At 46.8% G+C, this 23971-nt stretch overlaps 1 non-coding gene and 1 pseudogene across 1 annotated transcript; one reads left to right on the top strand and one right to left on the bottom strand.

The window, feature by feature from the left end:
* Window positions 1-347: 347 nt before the first annotated feature.
* LOC134391422 (small nucleolar RNA SNORA70) lies at window positions 348-483 on the bottom strand. The gene has a single exon (XR_010024963.1). It is a non-coding gene; the product is annotated as a small nucleolar RNA SNORA70 (small nucleolar RNA).
* Window positions 484-18624: 18141 nt separating this feature from the next.
* Window positions 18625-20027, top strand: LOC134390089 (zinc finger CCCH domain-containing protein 15-like; annotated as a pseudogene).
* Window positions 20028-23971: the final 3944 nt, after the last annotated feature.

Raw genomic sequence — 23971 nt, 5'->3', positions numbered from 1 at the left:
CCCTCATGAGTGCAGGGCCTGCCACTTGTCCGGGGGGCCACGGTTGGGGATGTTTTTAACGCCACAACCATCCGGGATGAGCCGCTCTCAGCCACCATGTCTTCAAATTCATCCGCATTAAACTCAATAAAGCCCCACTTCTTTGAGAGGTGGATCTCCTGGCGGCCAGGGACCCTGCGTAGAGCCTCAGTACATGCTCCATGTTCTGCAGCTTGCTGCAGATGGACGTGATGACTTCGCCAATATGAACCACATGCTCTGGGGCTTTCCAAAAGCACTCCAAATACCTATCTGGAGCCTAGACTGGGGACAGCACTAGGTCAGAGACATGAATGTCTGTTGGAAAGGGCTGTTTCCAGGGTCCCTTAGGGCAACCCATACAAGCAACAGGCTGCACACACTACCGAGGAGGCTGCTGTTTGCCACCATTGCACCCTGGGCCCCCCGCAAAGAAAGGAGCACATTCGGCTTAATTAGGTGCGGATACTTTATTCTCTTAATACAGAAAATTACATTGATCTTTCAAATGTTAAACCAGTCTTGCATTTTGGAATACACGTAACTTGGTCAGATGCATTAACCTTTCAGTTATTGGTAGGCTTAGTTTGCTAACATGTATTTTTAGAGTTTTGGCATATATGTTAATGAGTTAGATTGGCCTGTAACCTTCCTTTCTTGTACCATCTTTGTTGAGTGTTTGGTATCAAGGTTATGTCAGCCTTATAAAATGTATTGGGTAATGTACCTCTTTTTGTATTCCCTGGAAGAGTTTCTGAGCATTTGCACCCTTTTTTCCTTGAATGTTTGTAGAACGTACCCGTGAGACCATCAGGACCTGGGGTTTTCTTTGTGGAATGTTTTCTTAATTATAGACTTAACTTCCTTAATAGTTGTGATTTTTAAGGTTTTCTATTTTTGTGTCACTTTTGGTAAGTTGTATTTTTCTAGAAATTTGTCCATTTTGGGGCTGAGCCCGTGGCGCACTCGGATCCTATGTAGGAATGGCCGGTGCACTCGCTGGCTGAGTACCGGTCACGAAAAAGACAAAAAAAAGAAAAAAAGAAATTTGTCCATTTTATCTAAAATTTCAATTGCTTTGGTATAATATTGTTCATAATATCCTTTTACAATTTTTTTTTTTTTTTTTTGTCTTTTTGTGACCGGCAAGGGGATCGCAACCCTTGGCGTGGTGTCGTCCGCACCGCGCTCAGCCAGTGAGCGCACCGGCCATTCCTATATAGGATCCGAACCCGCGGCGGGAGCGCCAAGCGCTGCACTCTCTCGAGTGCGCCAGGGGGCCGGCCCATCCTTTTACAATTTTAATGTCTGCAGAATCTGTAATTGTGTCCCCATTTGCATTCTGGATGTTGGTTAGGTGTGCCATCTCTCTTTTTCTTAGTCACACAATAGTCCTGACAACCTCTTGACTTTTTGTTGACCATCTCTATTGCATATTGTATTTGTTTGCGATTTCATTACTACTTTTATTTTTATTATTTCCATTCTTTAGCTTTCTTTGGGTTTACTTTGCTGTTCTTTTTCGAAACTTCTTGTTATGGATGCTTGGCTCATTATTTTTCAGACTTCCGGTATACCCATTTTTTTTTTTTTTTTTTTTTTTTAAAGATGACTGGTAAGGGGATCTTAACCCTTGACTTGGTGTTGGCAGCACCACGCTCAGCCAGTGAGCGAACAGGCCATCCGTATATGGGATCCGAACCTGGGGCCTTGGTGTTATCAGCACCGCACTCTCCCAAGTGCGCCACGGGGTCGGCCCCCGGTATACCCATTTTAAGACTATAAATTTTACTCTAAGTTTTGCTTTACACAGTAGTTTGGGTTTTTTTTATAACAGGTTTCTTGAGATATAATTCACATACCATACAATTCACTCACTCAAAGTGGTTTTTAGTATAATCAGAGTTGTGCAATCTTCCCCACAATCAATTTTAGGACATTTTTATCACCCTAGAAAAGGAACTCCAAACCTATCCCTCTTTTCCACTTTCCCCAGGCCCTTGACAACCAGTAATTCACTTTCTATCTCTATGGATTTTCCTATTCTGGATATTACATACAAACGGAATCATACAATGTGTGGTCTTTTTGTGACTGGCTTCTTTCATTTAGTGTAATTTTTTCAAGGTTTACCATGTTGTGGCATGTGTCAGTACCTCTTTCCTTTTCATTGCCAAATAATATTCCATTGTATGGATATACCAATGTCTGATATTGACACTGTTGTTACTCTCCTCCCAGACCATGTAAGAACCTCAGAACACTCACTCATTTGTTCCTCTCTTGATATATACACTACAGTTAATAGTTTTAAATTTTCTCTGTGTATCCCAAATTCCAAAAGACATCATTGTTTTACACTCTCCCACCTCATTCAATCCATTCTACAGCCACTCTGGTCTTCCTTATGTTCTTTTGAATAACAAACTCATTTTCACCTCAGTGTCTTTGCACCTGCTATTCCCTCTGCCTAAAATGTCTTTTCCTCACCTAGTTGTACGGCAGGCTCCTTCTTATCGTTCAGATCCCCGCTCAGATAAACATCCTTATTGAGGCCTTCCCTTAAACTCTGTGGCAGAATTTGTTGATTACCTACCAAACAACTGTATGGTGTCCTATTCCTAGTAACCTTGTTTCATTTCATTATTAGGCCTCCTCTGAGAGTCCCCGTGTTTCAGAGTGCATATTGATCGGTAACCCAGTGAAGGTGATTGCTGTCACCTTGTCAGTGATTAGTTTTAGGTGTCAGCATGTAATGCTGCTCTGGTGTATGAGGTGTGAAGGGAAATCCTGGGGAAATTTTCCTATCACCAGGTAGAGATGGTCTCTTCTTCAGTGAACATGTCTTGCATGGATGTAATGCTTGGCACTGCAGCAGCTGTCTTGAGACTATGAGAGGCACTAGCCCAAGGACAAGGCTGAAGATAAGAAAACAGACAGATGGAATATTCCTGGTTCTTCACAGATGTCATTGAGCGGACAAGTTGTAAAGCTGCCCACTCTCCAGGTTTCTTATTACTTGAAGCCAAAAGCACCCCAATTTTTATCTTCTCTAATGTGCCTCCCTCCACCACTTTACCCTCCCAGTTAGGTGTTTCATAGTATTTATCACTATTGGAAACTACTTTTTATTTAACAAATATTTATATGGCATTTACTATATGCCAGGCACAGTTTGAAATGCTTTACAAAATATTAACTCATTTAATCCTTATAACTACCCGGTGCAATAAGTATTTTCATTACCACCATTTTACTTACAGAGAAGGAAGCCCAGGCACAGAGGTTAAACAGCTTCCTCATGGTCAGATGGTAGAGTTAGGGCTGGGACTGGAACCCAGGCCTTCTTACTGTAGATTCAGTGCCCATAACCTCCCGGTTGCCTCTGTGATTTTTCCTCATTGGTTTAATTGTTTTCTATCTGACTTCCATAGAATATAGATTTTTGAGAGCAGGGATCCTGATTGTCTTGTTCACTGCAAGGCCCGAGGGCACTCAGTAGGCAGCAGTCTTTGTTGAATGGATGGATGGATGAATGAATGAATGAATGAATGAATGAATGAATGAATGATACACTCTGTTTCTTTCAGGAAAGGGCAGTCTTTTGTTTGCATCCATTGCCCTGAACCTGGAAGATGGCTGAGGCTTCCTCGGGATGTATTGATGGGATCCTGTGAAGGGAGCCCATCTCTGGATCCCTGATGACACTCTCTCTTGAGCCCCCAGGGGAGGCCTGTGCAGAGATCTCAGGAGCCCTTAAAACCATGGCCCTTTATCTGGGCTTGGCCTCTTGTTGCTGGGTGCTCTCGCAGCTGGTTCCCTTATTCCTTCCCTGCAGAAGAAAGGGAGCTGGCCTTCTTCCCCCTTGGCACTGTGTGGGCTCATTTGAAGTTCCTGAGGCCGGGCCCAGTGGGCGGCCTGAGCTGCCATCATTAATCATACAGCCTGCTGCTGCTGCTCATGCAGCCGGCTTTGAGGGTCGGCCAGAGCCTCTGGTGGGAACTGCTCACTGCTCTAATTGGGCCTCTCTTGGGAGGCAGCAGGTCCCAGTTCTCACTTGTCTTTACTCTGGCGGCTGCTTGGCCCTCTCAAGGAGGGCAGCATGCTTCCTGGTCCGGCTGGCTCTGTGGCCAGCCAGGGCAGAAGTTCACCCTTGTTCTACAGATGGAGAAACAGAAACCCTGGGCAGACTGGGTCCCTGCCCAAGACCACAACAAGGCCAGGCGAGGTTGCCAGGAGTAACCACCAGAAAGCCAAGCGACATGGCTCTGCTCCTTGCTCTGCTGGCAACTGGAATGAGTTCCCACAGGAAAAAAGACCTCCCTTTGGCTCCTGTGGCTGCCCAGGCCCTGCCAAGTGCCAGGAATAAGACTCTGTTTTCTGGCATTCGCAAAGAGATGTCCATGTGAGAACTGTCACCCCTCCCTGTGACCCTCCCACTGCCGGTCCTGCCAAACCTGCAAAAAAGCAGATGAGAGCATGACCAACAGGAGCAGGTGGCAGGTCCCCACTGAAGTCTAGCAGGGCAAGCTGGTCACAGGTACTGCTCCAATGTCCCTGCTCCGTGCCTCAGTTTACCCTTCCTGGAAAATGGGAAGAGTTTCAGATGTATGACGTCAGAGACCAGCCCCTCAACATGGCTTTCATCAGTCAGACTCAGAGGGACTCTTGGGGCACGGATGAGCTTGATTATTGACCTGTCTTCATCCTCTATTTATACCCGGGTCCATTCCCTTTTTTTTGCTTCTGCCACCTTCCCCCCTTTCCGACCTGTTTGTTAGCTGGGTCATTTTTCTATTGAGCCTTCCTGCCTCCCCAAGTTACCCCCTGGGCCTAGCACTTAGGATGAATTAGTAAATCTCTCTTTTTTTCTTTCATGCTCTTTTCAAGACCAAAAGACAACAGAGTGCTGTCCTGAGGCTTCTCTTCTCCTGGCTGATGTCTTCAGTACCCTCAGCCATCCCTCATGTGATAGCTCTGCTGGCCCCCAATGTCCCAGTGCCCATCTCAGTACATTCAGGGTGGGTGCAGAAGGGCTCGCCACACTCTAGGTGTGGTCCAAAGTCAGAAGCACATATGTGGCCACTCACTGGCGGGGCAGAACTGGGTGCAAACAGAGGCCGATGTCTGAGAGGTCATAGGTAATGATTCGAGCTAGCAGACCATTCTACTTTAACCTCCATAACTTCATAATGACTTAGAAGGCTAGGTTTGAATTTAGATTTCTCGGACTCCTCTTGAGTTCTGCTCTGGAAGTGGTGGGGCTGGGAGAGCAGCCCTGCTGCCCCCAGCCTGGTCGCCTTCCCTCTTACCCCTGGCCCCACCTGCAATGCAAGACACTTCAGGATCCACATGTGGACATCTGAATCCAACTATTCACACCCCCTTGGCCTCCTCTCAGACCCCATCCCTAGGGAAGCAGGCTTGGGGCCAAGACATTCTGGAGTCCTGGATGCTGAGTGGGGTTTGCAAGGGAAGGGTGGGGGTTCTGAGCACCCCTTGCCCCATGAGAAGAGTCAGGACTCTTCTTGCCTGGGTCTGAGGGCCTCACTGACTTGCCAACATCATGCATCCCTCTGTTGGGTCATCCTGAGCTGATACCCAAACAGTCCCCATTGTCATTTTTCTGACGGAAGTACTACTCCATTTGTTCAATTGGGTTTTGGGGTCCAAGGCTAGACTTGGCCTTTGTAGAAACTGAGTATCATATTTCTAACCTAAGTTCCTTTTGAGCCCCAGTTCTGTCCTCCAGAATCACCTTTGAGCTAATTGTAAGTGACACCTGCCATCTGTACATTTGTTGAGTGTGCCATTCACATCCCCAACAAAGCCTTTTGTGTGTCTCAGTCCCAGCACCTGTTTCACATGTTGTCACTTCCCTCTTTGGCTAAAAGCAAGCTAATGATGGAGGGGAGGGTGAGGAGAGAGGAGTGGGAGCAGCGCTTGGTGAACTGTGAAGCTCCTGCTCTTGCTATTTCCTGGGTTGCTAGTTGACTCTTTCCCAGCCCATCGGCTTAGCAGGGCTTTAGGCTGCAAATTTCCCTGCACAGCACTTCAGACTCGAGTTTCATCTGGCTCAGGGTCCAACCACAGACCAAGCCTCCCTGTCAGTTGACTGCCATGCAGCCCTCCTCCCGCCCCGTGCCCACCCGTGTGGCGTCTGCTGAGGTGCACTGTTCGGATCCCCCTCAAGGAGGAATTGATGCCCAGCTGCTGGGAGTGCAGCCAGAAAACAGTCTACAGCAGTCGGCCCCTTCAGGGATGCAGAGAGCTGCCTCACCTGAGGTCACCCCCTTCGCACGGTGGCCCACATCCAATGACAGATCCAAATGCGGGTACAACTGGCCATCTCAACCATGTGCCAGACAGCCCTGATGCCTGTTTAAGCTCGACTTACCCGTGAGGCTGTTATTGGGCTGCCTCATATCTCAACTTCTCTGGCATGTTCGCAGACAGGAGTGTGTAGGTGACAGCAGGTTTGATGAGGAAACTTGAACAGGTCCTGCTTAACCCTTGCATGACCAACGCATTCTTTCATAGTAACTCTTGATTCCTCAGGCTTTATTGAACTATGATTAATAAACTTAATAATAGCTGCCATAGAGCCAGGTACTATGCGTGGTACTCAACAGAATTATTTCACTTTATTCTCATGACAACCCTCAGATGCATGTAGGTATTACTTTTCCTGTTTTTCAAAAGGAGGAAACTAAAGCTCAGTGAAGTTAATCAAGGTTGCACTGCAGGGAAGTAACTATTTCACAGAGCCACTTGTTTAAGACATCATACTTCAGAGCAATATTTCTTGTCTCTCAACCTTATCTATTCAGTCAAATGGCTTCACCCAGCCATTAAAAAGCCATTCTTTTAAAAGCATAAAAGAGGCCCGGCCCGTGGCTCACTTGGGAGAGTGTGGTGCTGATAACACCGAGGCCACGGGTTCGGATCCTTATATAGGGATGGCCGGTTGCTCACTTGGGAGAGCGTGGTGCTGACAACACCAAGTCAAGGGTTAAGATCCCCTTACCAGTCATCTTTAAAAAATAAATAAATAAATAAATAAAAGAATCTTTATGCTTTTATTAATACTTCAGGGAAAGATATTTTGAAATTTCTATTTTCAAAATCTATTCTTTGTGCTTATTTTCTGGCTTCTCAGTAGTCATTTCCTCACTGTGTTTCCCATGGGGTCCTAGAGAAGTGAATCCATGTAGGTTGAATGATGAATGAATGAGTGAATGAATGATGAATAAATGAAGTGTGAAATGCTGTGATAGTGTATGACAAAGTGTCAAGTACAATGAAAAATCTTTGGAGAGCTATTTTGACTTTTCAGTTCTAAGCCACATTTTTGTACGGTGTTAAGACCATGGTGCCAAATGGCAGCTGTGTTTGTTGTGCAGGATGGAGGTTAAGCAGGGCAGGATTCCTAGCATTGATTCGGGGGATAAGGTGTAGGAGGAAGAAGAAAGCTATTCTTTTGCTGATACCCAGAAGACAGCCCTCAACAATGGCAGTAATTATTTTAAAAGCAGAAATCTAAGCCCCTGTGGGCTCCATGCCTGGGCTCCACCACGGTAAGGAGGTCTGGGGAAAGAGGAGGAACCTGCAAAGGAAACTGACAGGGAATGGTCAGGAAAGTAGGAGGACAACCAGGCCAGTGAGCTAAATGAATGTGTCGAGGAGTGATCAACTGTGTGAAATGCTGCTGATGCTCAAGTAAGACGGTAAGAAATGAGAATTGATTATAGGTTTAGCAACATGAAAGTCATTGGTGACTTGGGCCTGAGCAGGTACAGGACAGCAGTGGGAGCAGAAGCGTGATTAGAGTGAGCTCAGGTGAGACTGGGAGGAGAGGCAGCCCCAGTGCACTGGGCACCCTGTTGCCCAGGAACATTTTCCTGTGGAGTCAGTGAGCACCTGTGTTGTTGCGCCTATGCCTAGCTCCCAGCACAAGAGTAGCCCCACTTCTGACATGTGGTCTGCCTTGGTCAGGGTCCGCTCAGGGACCAGGCAAGGCTGGATGTGCCACCCTCAGTCACCAGAGGCCCCACCTGCACTCCTATCTGGTATCCCCCACCACAGTCTGCATCAAAGGAATACCCCACAGCAGTTTGGGGTTACAAATTACACATCTCAGTCTCAGAACCTATGGCCTTACCTGTCCTCACCACCACTCTGGCTTTTGTCCCCAAACCTCACTTGCATCTCAGCTCTTCTTCTGGTTAATGTACAGTCTCCTCTTGCCTTGGACTCTGTTCCCAGCCTCCTCCTGCTCACAGGACTGTGGCTCCAGGACACAGCACACACAAATGCCCCTGCCTTGTCCCAGACTCTGAGGACACACATAGCATTCTGATTCTCATACCTGCCTGTGGATGTGCCTGTCTCCCCGGCTCCACGCCACACTCTTGGATGGGTGGGAGACATTGTCTGATGGACTTGGTTGGCAAGGTGGTCTGTCTACAAGTAGTCCTAATTATGTCACCACCCTGTTCAAAACCACAGCTGAGAGGGGAGACAGGGCCAGGGATCTGCCAGCAGAGTCTAAAGTGTCTCCACAGACTCACATTTCTTTGAAGCCTCTCTGTTTCATCTTTAAAATTCATGCGAATTTTGCATTTTACTTCATGTTTGCATTTGTTTTCATTTTAAAGTATTGACTTTTATAGTGCTTACTTCTTGCTGTAGTTTGAGTGTGTCCCCCCCGCAGTTCATGTGTTGGAAACTTAATCCCCAGTGCAGCAGTGTTGAGAAGTGGGATCTTTAAGAGGTGATTAGGTCATGCAGACTCTGCCCTATGAACAGATTAATGCTGTTATTGTCAGAGTGGCTTAGTTATCAAGGGACTGGGTTCCTGATAAAAAGTGGGTTTGGCCCTCTCTTGCCCTTCCACCTTCCACCTTCCACCTTCCACCAAGGGATGACATGGCACAAAAGCCCTCGCCAGATGCCAGCACCTTGGTATTGGACTTCCCAGCCTCCAGAACTGTAAGAAATGAATCCCTGTTCTTTATAAATTACCCAGTCTCCGGTATTCTGTTATAGCAGCACAGAGAGGACTAAGACACTTGTTAAATGCTTAACTTCTTCCCCCACTAAATATTCAGATAAAACTGGTGCTGGGTTTGTCCCCTGACTTCCTGAAGTCCTGTCTCCCTGTGGTAGCCTCACCCCATTTCAGATGCCCAGGCCTACAGTGCAGAGTTCATATTTTATAGTTCCTTGTGTGGCTGTTGCCAGCTGCTCTCCCCAGATCTTCAGAATACCATCCTCGGGCTGCTGCTCCTTCCTCCTGAAAGGTCCTGTCTCTTTCCTTTTCTCCTGCCTGACCTCAGTCATCTGCCCATCTCCTACCTGCTCTTCAAAGTCCAGCACAGAGTCTTGCCCAGCTTCCCCAGGAGGTCGGGAAGGCTGGTGTACCCATTCATGTGGCCACATTGGTGCTGTAGTTCTTGCCTGGTACATAGGTGTCTGTCCTTTCACTACTTGGACAGGGAGACTCTGGGTAGGGGGATTGCACCCACCTCTTCAGGGTCCTGCCAGTCACAGCTGGGAGCTGGGGCTCCCTCTATGCTTCCTAAAGGGATGAGTGAGCCAAGGGAGACCTCGTGACTACCCAATCAAGGCCCCCCTTATCACTTAAAGAACAATGTGGGCGCCCAGGAGAGAGAGGCAGAACCCAGGCAGGGCCACACAGGGCAAAACTGGGGCTCTGAACCTGCCAATGGCTCACAGGGCAGGGCAAGTGCTCAGACCTTCCTGAGCCGTCCAAGCCCCATCCAGAGCTCACAGTCTGATCACTTCATCATGAGAGGCCTGAGTGGCGATTACATTCAGCTGTATTGTTGCTTGGCCAGGGCAACAGCCCTTTGTGATGAAACTGGGCTGGCACTAGAGTGTGGAACAAGGGACAGGCTGGCAGGGAATCAGAGCGGCCCTTCTGCCACCGGCTCTGGCTTTCCGCTGGTGCAACATAAGAGGATTAGGGCTCAGAACTCTGGACAAGAGGCTATTATTTTCAGAGCTGTGTTTTCATTGGCCTGCAAAGCCCCAGAGACAGAAACAATAGGTAAGGAGTGATCACCAATCCCTCACCCTCCAAGCCCGGTGCTTTGGGGAAGCACAGGGAGCCCCAGCCCCACTTACGGTGGGTGGCTGGCATCCAGCCCCATCCAGATCTGTCTGAGGCCAGAGATCCAGGGGCCAGGGGGGACATTCTCACCCTGCCATAGGGGCCTAAGCCACCAACAGGCTGGCACAGGGGATTTCTCAAGGCAGCAATGGCTTACAAGGGACTTACAGAATCCTGGAATGTCAGGATGAAAAGAAGCATGCAGCCACCTATTCTAGCCTCTGTTTGAATTTACATATGGGGAAACTGAGGCCCAGAGAGAGGCCATAACTTGCCCAGGGTCACTCAGTGAGGGAGGGCCTGAGCTGGGACTGTAATGAGGAATGGAAGGCACAGGGGCTGCCTGGGAGTCGGGCCTTGGCCTCTAGCAAGGTGTTAAGGCTAATTTATTTCCACCATTGGTGGTTTTGCCTGCACCAGAATTTCTTATAAATGGAATCATACAATAGGAGCTCTTTTGGGTAAGTCTTCTTTCTCTCAGCATAATGGTTTTAGGTGTTGTATGTATCAGTAGTCTGTTTTTTTTTTAATTTCTGAGTATATTCCACAGTTTATCTATTCACCAATTGATGGGCATTTGATTTGTTCCCACTTTTTGTCTATTACAAAGAAAGCTGTTATGGAACATTCATGTGCAAGTCTTACTTATATAAAAAAAAGTATCATGGAAAGTATAGAGAATAATGCGGTAAACACTATTTTATTTATTTATTTATTTTTGTCGTTTTTTTCGTGACCGGCACTCAGCCAGTGAGTGCACCGGTCAGTCCTATATAGGATCCGAACCCGCGGCGGGAGCGTCGCCGCGCTGCCAGCGCAGCACTTTACCAAGTGCGCCACGGGCTCGGCCCAAAATTTATTTATTTATTTTTTTGTCGTTTTTTCGATAAACACTATTTTATCAAATATAAACATCTTGCCATTCAACCTGAGAGAACCTGAAAAAAAAACAACTTACCATATTTGCTTCAGTTCTTTTTTCTTTTAAGAAGAAAATATCCATGTAATTAGCATCCCTGATACATGCTTCCTCTCCACCCTCTCCAGAGATAACCACCATCCAGACTTCAGTGTTTACTGTTCCCATCTATGTAAATACTGAGCATCTACTATGTGCAAAGCACTGGTCAAGGCACTGGGTCAGGAATTTGGGAGCATCTCAGCTCGGTGGTTCTGACTCAGGGTTTCTCATGAGGTTGTAGTCAGAGGGTGGATGGAGTTAGGATCATCACCTTGAAGTCTCCTTCATTCACATGTCTGGGCCTGGCCTAAGACCCAAATACCTGGAGATGAACACAGCTGGGGCTCCTCGGCCATCTCTGTCTCTTTGTGGTCTTTCCACTTGGTCTCTCCAGCAGAGGAGCTTCAAGGCAGCCAGACCTCTTACACAGCAGTCAGGACTCCAAAGGAGCATGTCTGAGAGTCAGGTGGAAATGAATTGCCTTTTACAACCCAGCTTTGGAAAGCTCAGAGTGTCACTTCTGCCACACTCTTGGTCAAGGCAATTACAAGACTTTGTCTTGGTTCAAGCAAAGGAAACATAGACCTCCCTATCTCTCAAAGGAGTGTCAATGTCACACCGTAAGAAGAACATGTGGAATGGGATAGATACTGGTGTGGTCACCTTTGGAACGCACAATCTACCACAGAAGGTAACATTTGTGCAAAGGCCTGAAGGAAGTGAGGGGGTGACCTGGTGCAGACCACATACACTAGTAAAGAGCATTTCAGACAGAAGGAACCAGTAAGACTTGGAGGTAGGTTACTATCTGGCCTGTTCAAGAACCAGCAAGAGAGGCGTGGGCTGAAAATGTAAATCTAGATGTCATATTGTACTAGAAATTCTAGCCCAGACAGTCAAAGAAATAAAATAAAAAGCATACAGATGGGAAAGGAAGAAGTAAAAGTATCTATTTGGGCAACTCCAGGTGAGTTGCCGTCTCCTCTCCTCCACTCCCCCCGCCACTGCCAAGCCGCTGGAGAGCCTGGAGGAGGAGAACCATGAGTGACAATAACATGGCTCTTTACTAAGAAGCCTTGTGCAGATCCCTCAATGGCAGATGGGTGTGGATCTACTCAATAAGATGAAGGGGCTGGCTAGTTAGCTCAGTTTGTCAGAGCACCGTGTTATAACATCAAAGTCAAGGGTTTGAATCCCCTTACCAGCCAGCTGCCTCTGAATAAAATAAAATAAAATAAAATAAAAATTAATTAACCAGTAATTTCATTACTGGTGGGAATGCAAAATGGAATAGCCACTTTGTTGTATTTGTTTTTGTTTTTTTGTAGCTGGCCAGTGTACGAATCTGAACCCTCAACCTTGGTGTTATCAACACCAGGCTCTGGCCAACTGAGCTAACCGGCCAGCCCAACACTTTGGAAGACAATTGGCAGTTTCTTACAGAACTAAACATACTCTCACCATATGATCCAGCAGTCATGCTCCTTGGTATATACCTAAGTGAGTTGAAAACTTATGTCTACACAAAAGTCTGCACATGGATGCTTATAGCAGCTTCATTCCTAATTGACAAAATTTCAAAGCAACCAAGATGTTCTTCAGTAGGTGAATGGATAGACTGTGGTACATCCAGAAAATGGAATATTACTTAATGTTAAAAGGAAATGAGCTATCAAGCCACAAAAAGACATGGAGGAAACTTAAATGCATGTAAACTTAGCAAAAGAATCTAATCTGAAAGGCTATATACTGGGCCGGCCCATGGCTCACTCGGGAGAGTGCGGTGCTGATAACACCAAGGCCCCGGGTTCGGATCCCATATACGGATGGCCGGTTCGCTCACTGGGTGAGCGTGGTGCTGACCACACCAAGTCAAGGGTTAAGATCCCCTTACCGGTCATCTTTTAAAAAAAAAAAAAAAAAAAAAAATGAAAGGCTATATACTATATGATATTCCAGAAAAACTATGGAGACATTAAAAATATCAGTGGTTGGGCCGAGCCCGTGGCGCACTCGGTAGAGTGCTGCGCTGGGAGCGCGGCGACACTCCCGCCGCGGGTTCGGATCCTACATAGGAATGACCGGTGCACTCACTGGCTGAGTGCCGGTCACGAAAAAGACAAAAAAAAAAAAAAAATATCAGTGGTTGTCAGAGGTTTGGGAGGAGGGAGGGATGAATAGGTGAGGCACAGATTTTTAGGGCACTGGAACTATTCTGTATGGTACAAAATGGTGGACACATGTCATTATACATTTGTCACACACATAAAATGTACACCAAGAGTGAACCCTAATTTAAAAAATGAACTTTGGTCCATAGTTTTGATAATGATGTGGACATTTTTTTGGAGCTCTTTGAATATGTTTTCTGACTGCCTTCTGGCCTCTGTTGCTTCTGATAAGAAGCCAGCTGTTAATCTTATTGTCATTCACTTGTAAGAAATATATGTATGCAGAATGTTCTGCCCCAGTGTCCACCATGAAAGTCATAGGTTGGTCCCCTACCACCATTTCAACCATGGGGTCCTGGGGGCTCAGAAACAGGGAGCCCAGTCTTTCCTAATCCGAATCTATCCCTGCAAGGCCAATGAGGTTCTGGAGCTCCTAGCTCGGTGGTTCAGGCTCATATTTTTTCTTTCCTGCGTGTGCTTTGTCTTGGGATGCTGGTTGGGATTTCTCCCCCCTTTTTGGGCATTCATTTTTCCAATGGTCAAGCTCCCTGCAGAAAGCACACTGGTTGGGCTGTAGGAGTGCCCATCCGCCATGCCAGCGGTTCTTTTTCTTGTTTGGTGCAGAGCTCCAGTCTGGATTGAGTGCTGCTGCCAGGAGTGCCACCTTCAGCCTCAGGTGTTTATATGCCTCCTTCTGGGCCTCCCAGTCTTGATTGATGAATATCTTGTTGGCCACCTCTGGGAGCTGCATGGCATCCAACCCAGCAAAACCTTCCAGCTTTTGAAACTTACGACAGATGTTGGCACAGGACTGGACCTCAAAGGCTGCATTGATCATCCGTTGATTCTCAGCTGCCTTGGGGTCAAATAGTGTGTAGATTTGGAAGGCTTCACATTACCTCTCATAGAATTCTGCAGGTGGCCCCATCTGGCTTCTGGGTTATAATGGTTGTTTTGGACATATTGTTGGGTCTTCTGGCCTGCTCTCAGCCATTAAAGGAGGGCCTCTCTATATCTGCAGAGCTGATTCCTCCCTTCTTCATTGAAATCCCAGTTCAGTGCAGTGTCTGGAGCAGCATCTCTCACACAGGCCTCAGGATCCATAGTGGCTATGGGTGCCTGCTGTTGCAGTCATTGCCTAGCTCCAGTCAGGATGTGCCGTCACACTTCGGTGTTGAAGAGGGTGAGGAGCAACTGATGACAGTCCTCCCAAATAGGCTGATGGGTGAGGAAAATCAACTCCATGAAGCCGATGAGAGCCTGGGGTTTTTCTGGATATGACGGAGTATGGTGTTTCCAGTTCAAAAGATCTGTGATTGTGAAGGGTTGGTAGTAGAAGAGGGGGTGCCCTGGCTTTACACTGCCATCTGGATTGATCTGCTGTGCACCTTGGGTCTCCCACAGGGGCATCTGGAGGGCTGAAAACTGTTGGGCAGAATTGTCTCCACACTGATTCAGGACTCCCTGGACTCTCCAGACTCTCTGGTGACAATGCTGGTGGGACCCATGGAACCAAAGCCAGGGGGCTGTGTGGCAAGGGATGTCTAGAGCCAGGCATCCCTGAAGTCGTGGGATATGGCAGAGGCAAACGATCTTCATCCAGGTCTCCTTGATATATAGGCCTTTTTATTTCTTTCTGATTGTGCGCTGACTTCCACACTGTTTGTACAGCAAGGACCTTACTCTTTCCCTTATGAATGCAGAACTGGACCCATGGCGGAAGAGTCATTGCTATAGTCAGCCAGGAGTCTATGTATGGAAACTGGTCCGGGTGCCCTGCCTCCCCTGTAATGACCTCATAAACTGTTCAAAACTTTGGGAGGTCTAGTGTCCCTCCCAGAGTCCACCCACACCAAAGGCAGGCTGTTCTAATTCACACAGGGTTCAGAGTTTCCCAGGGGTCATTTTGATTCCATATTGTGAAAGTTCTTTAACATACATTCAAGGATGGTAGGTTTTGAATTATTTGTCCCCATATTTAATTCTAGCCTCTCAATTCCTGTCTCAGGCATTTATATCCCAGACAGCATTGGTGCTGCCACTCAATGAAGGTTCAGAGTTCTCAAACCTCTTTCTCGTATACTGGTGTAAGTAGTTTGCAAGCAGCTAGGGACTGCAAGGTGGGGACAGTCCCTATTTGATGCTCCAGATGGCAAGGTTTCTGGGCATAAGGGAAAAGGCAGCCTGAGTCCTTTATCACCTGGAAGGCCGGGTGGATTTGAAGGGTGTGCACAGAGATCAACAGCCCATAGACTAGGGCCTCCTTGATCTCAGGGGAATACAGGTGACAAGGGAAAGTCAGACAGTGACAGAAAATGTGTACCAGGATATGGCTCCAATCTGGGCTCCCTACTAGGTGGCTGAGTAGAGGCTTCACCCTTGGGGATGTGTGGAACTCATGCATAGGGAGGGGAACTCCATGGCAGAAAGGGCAATGGGTCTCCAGAGCAAGCAACATGAGAGGATGTGTCACTCCTCGGCAGTCAAATAAACATCTCCTATGTCCAAAAAGAAACTCCTACCTCTCTTTTGGGGACACCAGGGGCACCCAGACATAGACAAGGGCTTTCTTCTATGCATGTAACCCCTCCCGAATCCCTCCTTGCATCAGAGATGCAAAACAGACAAAGGTAGGGAGTCCCCCCGCTCCCAGAAGAGAGGGAAGACAACACAGGTGTCCACCTAGCAATGTCCCCAGAGGGACTTTAGGTCCATCTTGGCTAAAGGGTACCTATATAAACCCCAGGCCTGGTCTCAGTCCATTTCCAGACTGGAATCACCATTATGCTGTACAATGTGACCATGGAACCACAGGTTAGGACCCACTTGGACACCACGACTTGGAAGTCTTGGTGCCACAAATACCTCACATTCACTCACACACTCATACAGAAGTTAAGGTACCTTTCCCTCCCCCAATCTTGACCTAATCTACCCAGACAGATGTCTGTAAACAGAAGGATCTCATGACGAGATCTCAACCAGATGGACCTTACTACAAGGTCCTGCATAGATGGAACTCGGTACAAGGTCCTTTACCCAGTTGGACATCCTTAACCCAAACGGGCCCTCAGGGGGACCCTTTCAGGAAGTGATCAAGCTCCCCTTCTGCCTAGAGGCAGGCCTGAACTGAATTGAAGGATTGTGGGGCCCTACCTGTCCTGAAGGATGTGGGGATCTGGCTGATCCTTCCCTCTGTTGAGTCTGGTCAGACAGTTGCTCCCTAGGATCAGTGAGGTCCCATTCTCCAAGGTCCAAGCAAACTAGATGGGCGGCACCTCCTCAGTCCTCCACAGCATTATCGATCTGCCAGGCAGCCCCACCCAGACCAGTGGCTCAAAGGGCCAGTCTGAATCACTTCCTGGCCAATGCACCAGAAAATGTTATGGAAACAAACGTGGCAAGGATGTGACCAACACTCGAAGGGTTGGAGAGTCAAGTATTTTATTATACCCGTGGGCCCAGACAAGCTAATGCTCCAAAAACCTGGACCCCAAGCTCAGGTTTTACAGGGCTTTTTATAGGTGGACTCTTCCAGGTTTTAGTTTTCAGTTTCTCAACACACATCTGAAGCAGGTAGCTGTAAGTTTTGGCTTCTCAGAACTCATGAGGTCTAAGCACATAAGCAAGCATGGTTACAGAAGCAAGGAATGCAAGTGGTTGATTAACTGCTAGGCTGAATTCATGTGGCCTTGTAGATAAGCAGACATGGTTACAGAGACATTACAAAGGCAAATAAAATTTTTAATTTTGAGTTTTCCCAACAATAGGAGGTCTCTGCAGGTAGAGCCAGTTGTATCAAGGGCTTCAAGGAGTGGCAGGGTCACATTGCAGAAGGGCTTAAAAAGTATAGACTATGATAACACTAAGGTCAAGGGTTACCAGCCAGCCACAAACAAACAAAAAATGTTTATACCATAAGACATCATTGTTCTTCAAAGTCCTTTGGCAGCTGCAGTCTCCCTGCCCCACTAGTGCCTGTGCTTATGGCCCCAAGCTTCTCACAACCTGCTTCATTCCCTGCTCTCTGTTTCAAGGTCCCATCTCAGCCCTGCCTTACCTGTCACACAGATACCCATTCTTTTCAGGGGCCCAAGTGGCAGGAGAGATTTTAAATAGTGAGTTCTCTTCCGCTGGGTCTCATAAAGCCCTGAAAAGGCAGCACAGACCAAACACCTGCTTCATCTGTGCTTGGTGTTGAACAGCCTCAAGGGCCCCTGTTCTCCCTCCACTTCAAAGTCATCCAAGGCTGGAGTTGGGGTCCCAGGTGGGGGTTTGGTGTAGATCCATTTACTCATGGGGGAAATGGATGAAGCCTAGAGCGGGCAGGGAGAGGCCCTGCCTTGCCTGTGTATGGTACATCTGGGGAGTCACATCAGAGCTGAACCAGCCTCCCAGGGCTAAAGGGCACCGTTAAAAACTCTGGGATTTTAGAGAAGACACAGGTGAGGCCCATTCCTCAGTCTCAAGCAGATCAGTGAAGAGCCCCCTAGTCTCTGACCCAGACCACTAACTGGGCACCAGGTTCCCATGTGAGGCTGCTGGACATGTCAACCTCTGTGTCCCTTGAGTCCTCAAACATATCAATTTAAACCTGTCCTGACCCTCCTCTGGGTCCTTCCATGCTGCCATGGATGCCTCCCACTCTTAGCCCTCACCCCTTCTCCAGGGTCTTGTCACTTCTCCAGCCTGGATAGCTTTTTCATATTCCTTTCTCCCTGTCCTCACTGCCATGCCTGGTTCAGTCCCTCCGGGCTTCTGTGCCCCATCTAAACCACACACTGTCCTCATCACTCTCCTCGTCAGCATGGCACCTGAGGCCACTGTCTTCCTCTCAAAGAGGACTCACCACCTCACAGGCTCACCTCTGATGTCACCTCTGACTCCCTTGGAGCCTCTCTCCTCAAGCTGAGTCTCATGTGCCCCAGTGCTCAGCAGATGGCTCAGGGGTGTAGGCAATCAACACAATTAGGTTGACCCTCGGCCACCGAGGATGGAAGCTCATAGAAAATTGTTCCAGCCACCTGTCCTACAGGTGCACAGTTCTAGGAGACACTCTGGTGGCTTTTTTCAGACCCCAGCAGACACCTCCACTTTGACAACACACCCGTACCCAGACCTTTCCTACTTCACTCCCTGCTGGGGTTCCCTTCCAAGTAAGTGGCCTCATCTCAGCAAAACCTTTTGGGGAAGCCAGGCGATAAACACTCCTCCCTTATCTATTGGAATTTGCTCGAAAGCAACATCTTCCTCCAGCTATACCAAACTGAGCACAGGTCCTTGTCTCATTCATTCATTACATTTATTTAGCACCTACTGCATCACAGGTATTCTTCTACATGCTAGGAATACATCAATTTAAAAAAGAGACAAAAATCACCCCTGGTCTTGCTCCACATCCTGCTGCAGGGCCAGATCCCCTGATAGTATCTAGCTGCGCTGGCAGTGCCACCTGTCTGTGCAATGCCTCCAAGAAACAGGCTCAGGCCACGGGCAGCAAAAAGTTGGAGTAGAACAAGAAGGAGATTACTGAAGACAAAGCTTTTGGTCTAAAAAAGGAGAAAGGAGCGAAGCAACAAATGTTCATCAAGGCTGTCACTCATCAACTTAAATTTGGTCAACAAAATCAATGTCAGGTAGCACAAAGTGAAGATGACAAGAAACTGAAGAAAGATGACAAGAAGAAAGACTTGCAGCAGCTAAATGAGTTGTTCAGACCTGTAGTTGCTGCTCAAAAAATAAATAAAGATACAGATGCTGTTTGTTATATGTGCATTCTTCAAGCAAGGACAGTGTACTCAAGGAGATGAATTTAAGTTCTCTCATGACTTGACTCTGGAGAGAAAATATGAAAAGCCAAGTGTTTGTATTGGTGCAAGAGATGAAGAACTTGAAAAAGATTCTATGGATAATTGGGATGAGAAAAAGCTGGAAGAAGTAGTGAACAGTAAACATGGTGAAGTTGAAAAGAAAAAACCCAAAACTCAGTGTGCGAGCATTTCCTAGAAGCTATTGAAAACTAGTATGGCTGGGCTGGGGGTAATATTCATATGTATTGTCATTCACTTCCTTATGGATTTGTGTTAAAAAAGATAAAAAGAAAGAGAAAGAATGTGTAATTTCATTAGAAGATCTAATTGAAAGTGTTCTGCCCTAGGTCCAAATGTTACCAAAATCACTCTAGAATCTTTTCTTGCACAGAAAAGAAAAAGACAAGAAAAGGTTGATGAACTTGAACAAGATATAGAAAGAAAGAAAGCTGACTTCAAAGCAAGGAAAGCACTAGTGATCGATCAGTGGTTGTGGAGTGTTTTAATTTTGTCCCAAACTGGTTCATGATGATGATGAAGAAGCAGATGATACCCATTACACCTAGGGAACAGGCGGTGATGAAGTGGATGATTCAGTGAACATAAATGACATAGATTTAAGCCTGACCATCCCGAGAGATGTACATGAGACAAGTAATATGTACATGAGACAAGTATTACTGTAGCCAGTCTTGAAAGATTCAGCACATATACTTCAGATAAAGATGGAAACAAACTAAGGTGGTAAGGCTGAAAATGGTTAAAAAAAAAAAAGTGACTTAGAAGAGGACAATGAAGGGGAGGGACAGGAGAATGGAGCCATTGATGCTGTTCCTATTGATGAAAATCTTTTTACTGGGGAAAATTTGGACGGACTAGAAGAAGAATTAAACACACTCGATTTAGAAGAATGGCACCAAACAAGTCAATGAAAAAATTAAGTCAGCTCAGCATGAGTTGAAATTGACTACATTAATTTTTTTCCACCTAGAATTAACAGGATGTTTATTTCCCATGCTGATTCTGGAGGGCTTACCCTCCTCCAAAAAAGGAATATTCTAAGTCTTCTCTTCTGACTTTGGCTACATCTCATGGTAAGTTCAGAGGAGTTCACGATAAATTGAAAATATAATGGTTGTTGCAGAAAATGATTGATTGTTGCAACTGTCCACTCAAGTAGGAAGTGGAACTGCTTTTCCACCCTTTGGTTTTCACTGGGCATGTGTTATTGCTAGGAACAAAACATATTTACATTTAAAGTACGCTTCATTTGATGCAGTTTTTAGTGAGTGATTTTGATTCTTTTGTATTTATTTGTTTAAAGACTACCTAAAACATGATGAGCACTGTACTTCAAAAAAGAAACTGCATATACAGATTCAGTACATCTTTGGAGAGTTAGATGGACATTGCAAATCAAACTTCTTTAATCTGACAGGATCAGCCATGATGCCCTGTGTAAAACTGTTCAAAAGTTTTCCCTTTTTTTTGCCAATAAAGTTGTAAATAAAGACCATCATACATTAAAATAACAAAAAGAGAGCAAGACAAAAAGATCTACCCTCACCCAGCTTACATTCTAGTGAGGAAGGGCACTGGGTAAGCAAACTGAATTGTGAGTTAGATGGGATAAGTTCTACAGATAAAAATAAAGCAGGGTGGGGCAGATGGGTAGTCTGGCTTTTCCAGAAGCAAACACTGAGATGAAGTTTGGGGCCCACACCTATGAAAGTAATGGGGGAGGGAGCAGGACTGGGCAGAGGGAGATCTTGAACGGTGATGGAAGCCCAACAAAGATGAGGGTGGGGGTTGGATCTGGAGTGAGTATAGTCCCTCAGAGTGTCTCACAGAGGGCAGAAATGGTCAGTCCCGTATAGCCCCCACTTCAGTCAGTCACCAGATGAAGGCTGCCCTGGGAAGGGTGGGACCTCAGCTGAGGCTCTATGCAGCCAAGGAGGACCCCGGAGGAACTGAGATCCAGAGATTGTTTGGCACTTGCTCTTCCTGCAGCTCCCCCTCCAAAGGGGATCTAGTGGTACAACTCCATGTCTACCACATGGCTGTGCTTAGGGAAGGCCTCATGGAGCAGAGACCAGAAGGAGTTAAGGAAGTGAGCCCTGCAGACATCTGAGGGAAGAGTCTTATAGACAGAGGGCACAGAATCACAGACCTTGAGTGTGGCTGTGCTTGAGGCCTGAGGGAACAGCATGGAGGCTAGCGGGGCTGGAGCCAGTAAATAGCAGGAAAGGAGTTCAGAGCAGCAGTGGGCCACATCTGAGGCCACTGTGAGGACTCTGCTTTTACTCTGAGCAGGAGTGGAGCCATGGAGGGGTGAGGGCAGTGGAGATCCTGGAGCAGGAGAGCCCATGAGGAGTCCACTGCTGGGCTTCCAGAGAGGGGAGCTAAGGGTAGGCTGGGGAAGGAGCAAGAAGGTGGAGAGACTGCGAGACACACTGCAGATTCTAACCTCTGTAGACTGTCAGTGTGTGGGACTCTGCCCAAATGCTTGCCAATGCAACTGTTTAATGAACACTAAGCAATTGTTAACTGGGCCACTTTAGCCAGTGTCTGCCGCCCTCTGGTGGGCATGCAGAAGATGACCCAAACCTGCTTCCAGCTTTTCTTCTGCCAGCAGTCTCTGGGTTCTAAGGGTTCACTTCCAACTCTGGGGTATGGAAACTCTCTTGTCACAGAGGGTGCAGGTGTCAGGCAGCACTTGGGAGGAAACAACTCATCAGCTCAGAGACAGGAAGGCAAAGAGAACATATGCTGTCAATGCAGCATATCCACAAGAATGAGTCTCACAAACACAGTATTGAGCAAATAAATCAAGTTGCAGAAAAATACATACATTGATTTCTTAAAAACAAGCACCTGCTATGTCCTTAGCACTCTTTTAGGCACTGAGGAAATAGCAAATAAGACAGACAAAAATCCCAGCCCTCCTGCATTCTAGTACAAGGAATTAAATATATAAGGAAAGGTAAAATAAGCTCAGAGTGTAAAAATCTGTCCTATTTATCAGCACAGATAAAGCTAGCTTTAACAGGAAACAATATTTCTCTCAAGGACATGCTGCAGCTGTAGTCTCATAATAACCCCTTCTTTGAGTGACTACTGAGTTTTTACTAAGCAACTTTGTTCTCTAAAATCAAAACTTTGAAATCATATGTCAATCCCTCCAGGCAACAATCACCAGGAACATACCTGTTGCTGAAAAAGTTGAGTTTATTACTTATTGCTGTGAGACAGAATGTACACCATGGGGAACCACAGGGCATCTCGTTAAGAGAGCATTAGAAAATAATTATAGGATTTGGGCTTCTTACATGATTTGAGGCTGAGTTTAAGGAAGCACTGCTTTGCTCGGGAATAGATGTCAGAAAGTGGGGTTAATTCTGTTTGGGTATCTTAATCTTATCTATAGGGAGGGCAGACTACAGCAAGGCTAAAGCTGTGATTGATAAAGAAGCAGTACCCTTATTAGCTAGGAAAGGGGATGTTTGGTAGTTTGTGGCTTGAACAGTGTTCATGTTTTGTGTTCAACATGATTACAGAGTGATCTAGTTTTGTCTTGATCCATCACAAGCACTCTGATGTTGATGTTTTGTGAAATTGTTTATGCTCAACAGAACACTAAGAACTAGTTGTGAATGTCAGGCCAGCTCCTCGAGTGTCAGTGGCTGCTTTTCTCTTTCACATATACCAGTAAGCATGAAACACCCCATTCTTGGTTGGAGTATTTATGTCACTTTGACACAGGGAAGCAGCTTCGATTTCCATCCTAGGGGCAGACCTTCTGAAAAATGACTACATTCCACATCTATCTTAACCTTGTAGTTTTCACAGAAATGTTACCCGGGGTGCACTTTGCAGTCCAGGCCAGATATTTGTGTGATCCCTTTACACACAGCTGTGCTTTGCTTTGAGCCTATCAAAACACCACTTCATTTAAATTTCACCTAAACTCCATCCTTCCGCAAATCCTATAACAACTCCCTTTTCCTTTAGTGGCAGGCCCAGGGCTCCACTGGTGTGCAATATTCTTCATTGCAATGAGTTAATAAACCTGGCTTTGTTAGAATTACAGGTTTGTCCCTGGTGATCTGAAGCTGATTTGGCTAGAACAAAACTGTACACAGTATAATATATATAAATGTTATGGAAAAATAAAGACAAGGAAAAATTAGTGTTGGGAAAGGGACAGTTTGCGATTTAAATGGGGTGATCAGTTAAGGCCTCACAGATAGTGACATCTGAGCAAAGACCTTAAGAAAGTTGGGAATTTTTAATCGGCTGAATATTTGGAGAAAGGAGCATCCCAGGAAGAGGGAATAGTGCAAAAGCTCTGAGGAGGGGCACACAAGGGTGTTCCAATTACACTTTCTTAGTGAGGCCTGCTGTGACAACCTCTTTAATTCTGAAACCTACACCACCCGCACCGTTACTCCCCCATCCTGCTTTTGCTTTTCTCCACAGAACTTTTCATGATATAATTCCGTGTTTATTATGCGTGTTTTCTGCTTCCCGCGAGGGCGTAAATCTTCGCCCATCTCGTTCACGAACTTAGCCCAAGCTTCTCAGCAGGCGCTTGACAGCCACATGTGGAGGGACTAAGGCTCGGGGCTGGGGTGAGAGAGAGGCCAAGGGAAGGAGGAGGAGACCCGGTCGCGTGGGGCTTTGGGGACCACTGCAAGGACTTGGGCGCCACGTGGACCCGCACGGAACAAGCGGGGCTTGTGGGAACGTTAAGCTGCGCCGCCAACGGTGCCCCATGACCCCGGGTGCTACGCGCGTGCGCCGGCCGCAGCCTCAGCGAGGCGCCGGCCTGATTGGCTGCAGCAGGCGCCCAGAAGCCGCGTTGCGCATGCGCGCT

Source organism: Cynocephalus volans, chromosome 11, assembly GCF_027409185.1.
Source record: "Cynocephalus volans isolate mCynVol1 chromosome 11, mCynVol1.pri, whole genome shotgun sequence".
NCBI lineage: Eukaryota > Metazoa > Chordata > Mammalia > Dermoptera > Cynocephalidae > Cynocephalus > Cynocephalus volans.
Note: the sequence above shows the minus strand (reverse complement) of the source record. Positions and strands in the feature narration are given on the sequence as shown.